Here is a 3,212-nt window from a genome sequence, read left to right as displayed (position 1 = left end):
GTCAGTGGCACGATTTGTTGTGCGACCTTGAAAGAGGAGGCATTTGCACTTGACTCTGAAAGTGAATAGGGTTTAGGTGCACAGAGACAGGCTGATAGGTTGTTCTAGGGAAGGGAATAGTGCGTAGAGATGGTGAGGCAGCAAAATGTGGGCCATATGCTTGTAAGGTGAGTGATCTGTTTGGGAAAAGGTGGACAAAGTCGTAGGAGGGCAGCCTAGCCCTCTACTGCTGGGAGGATTACCCTCTGTGGTTATTGTTCAGTTCTTGTCTCTTTGGTAGCTTGTCTGGAGCGGGGCCCAAGTCCACAAGCCCAGGGCAAAAGAGTTCACAGGGACAGGAGAGGGTGAGCACCCCACTCGCAAGTGTCCTCTCCCATTCCACCCTTGACGCTCAGTTGTGGGCTCTAATCCTTTATTTAAAACAACTTAGCTGTGGTGTTATTTATTTATTTTTTGGGTACTGGGGATCAAACTCAGGTCCTTGCGCTTGCAAGGCAGGCGGCGGAACCACTGAGCTAAATCCTGGTCCCTACTGTAATGTTTTAACCCTGCTTAATGCCCAAGCAGCCCAGAGTTGTTAGGCATCCTTAAATATTCTTTAGTTTCCTCATCAGGAGGCCCTATATGTAAAGCACGCTTAGAAGGCACAGAGACCCTCTGCTAGGCAATGGATTATTTCCTGCTTGAAGCTGCATGCTGAAATTTCAAGATAATACAAATAAAAGCTTATACTTATTAAGCATTGTATGCCTAGCATCGTGTCATTTTATCCTTTTCACCATCCTCAGAAATATATGATACAATTACTTCTGTTTTAGTAATTAAAAGAATAAAAGTTTAATAGCATATAAGTTTGTATTAAATGCCAGAGCTGAGATTGGAACCCAGGTATTCTGGTTTCAAAGCCTGAACTCTTACCTAGCACATTTTCCTGATTTAAAGAACATTAAGAAACTGAAATAAATATTAGATAGGTGGTGTCAGAACTTAAGGTTAGTGTTAAATTAACAGGTCTTTCTATTCAAATTTTATGGTTTTTGTGGCTTTGGTTCCATTGAGCCCTTGATTTGTTATTTCAGTATTCAAATAAAAAATTAACTTTGAATGCCTTTAAATTATCTGTGTGTTCTTTTTGAGCATTTACCATGTCAGTCTGTGAATGTATGGTATTGGTGGATATGTGATACTAGTTTATAGTGCATTTGTTTTGTTAGTTTAGAATGTAGATCCTGTGTAGGTCATGTAGGTGTCTGTTTAAGGCACCAAAGGAAGGTCTCCCATTTATCAGGGAAGGAAAATATTTCCCAGAAATCCCTGCAGCAGATTTCCCAGCTGGAACTAGGCTTCATGGTCTTTCCTCCTTGCAGGAAGACTAGAATTTTCATGATGCTCTCAGAGCAATCAAAATGCTTCACCTGGAGCTGTGTGCACTGGTAGCCCAAACAGGGGTCTGATTAGCAAAAATAAGAGGAGATAGGTATTTAGAAAGGGACTATGAGCCAGGACTGGTAGTGCATGCCTGTAATTCTAGTATGTGGGAGGCTGAGGCAGGATGATTGTGAGTTTGAGGCCAGTTTGGGCTACAGAGTAAGTTCGAGGCTAGACTGGGCCCTGTCTTTAAAGGGGTGATGGTGGGGCATGTTTAATCATTTTCCTCATCACAGAGACAACACCTGTGTCTTTAAGGAGGAGAGGTTTATTTTAGCTCACAGTTTATAGAGGTTTCAGTCCGTTTTCTGCTGGCTCCATGGCAGAACAGTATGGCAGAGGGCCATAAGCAGAGGAAAAGGTCCTTATGTCATAGTATCCAGGAAGTAGAGAGTCAAGGGTAGAGCTGGGAAAGGAGAGACATGATTCTTCTGGGTCATGTCCACAGTGACCCGCCTCTTCCAACCAGAACCCACCTTCTCTCAGTAAATCAGCCATACCACCCTGTAAGCCAGTCACCTTTCAACAGCCCACCTTGGAGCAGATGAGGGTGGAGGGGGGAGTCTAGATATAAGCCGCAGCAGGAACTAAGAGTATCTCATCATCGTATTCTTTAAAATTCTGGTTGATTACCTAGGACCTTCGCAGTGGGATGATTTGTTAGAATAAGCTAACTGCTACAACACATCCTCGAAATTCCAGTGACTTAATTACATGCTCATGTCGCACTCTGACATGAGAACTCTCCTTGGAGTCACTCGGAGTCCAGGCCACTGTCATCTTGTTCTGCTGCCATCTTCCAATTCTGAACTCCCAGATCGTTGTGGAAAGAAGAGAGAATTTAGGGAAGGCCCGCACTTCTTAACTGTCTTGGCCACCACACGAGTCACATTCTACCATGATGAGGCGGAAATGCCTGCCCATGTGTCTGGAGAGAGGAAGTAGCTTTGGTGAGCACCTAGCCTGTCACTCTGTAACTGAGCAAGACCTCATTACTGAAGACAGTCAACAAAGTGGATAGAGCTGTTTTTACAGACGTGTAAAGTGATGGTCACAAGAAGGTATAAATGAATTAGAATTTGCTGTCTTTCAGTATGTCTTAAATATATTTAACATTCTTCTTTGTAAGACAGTTAAACTATGATAATAAAGTTCAAGCACATCATTTCTAAAAGCTTTCGCAGACCTCTCTAGACAATAAGTTGCCCACCATGTTACTTTTTTTTTTTTTCTTCTTGGTACTGGGGATCAAACTCAGGACCTTGTGCCTGTAAGGCAGATGCAGCACCACTGAGCTACATTCCTGGCCTTCACATTTACTTTTGTGTGCTGCTATTCCTTAGCTGCAATAACTGCTTGGCATATATCTCACTTGGCTCAAAAGAAAATAAACAAATAGAGAAAATGAATTAAGATGGATTATGTACATGTACCAACACAATAATTGTAATCATTATGTACTGCAAACATGTCTAATTTAAAAAATAATCCCAGAGAGCAAAGATAACTTCACCTTTCACTCACCAGGGTTGAATGCAGAGAAGGTAACCAATAAAGATATGACTGAATTCATGATTGAATGCATAAATATACCAATGAGTGTATTGAAGCAGTAAAACTTCAATTCAGATTAAAAGGAGGAAAAGCTAGTTTTGGATTTACAGAAAACTTTGACTTAAAGAATTTTTGTTAAATGTTTTCTTCTGTACCATGAATGACAATTTGAACTAGCACACAAATAGCTCATGTAGTATTTAGTAGCATCTAGTTGTATTCAAGTGATT

Source organism: Fukomys damarensis, unplaced genomic scaffold, assembly GCF_012274545.1.
Source record: "Fukomys damarensis isolate Sample0158 unplaced genomic scaffold, DMR_v1.0_HiC HiC_scaffold_30, whole genome shotgun sequence".
Taxonomy (NCBI): Eukaryota; Metazoa; Chordata; class Mammalia; order Rodentia; family Bathyergidae; genus Fukomys; species Fukomys damarensis.
Note: the sequence above shows the minus strand (reverse complement) of the source record.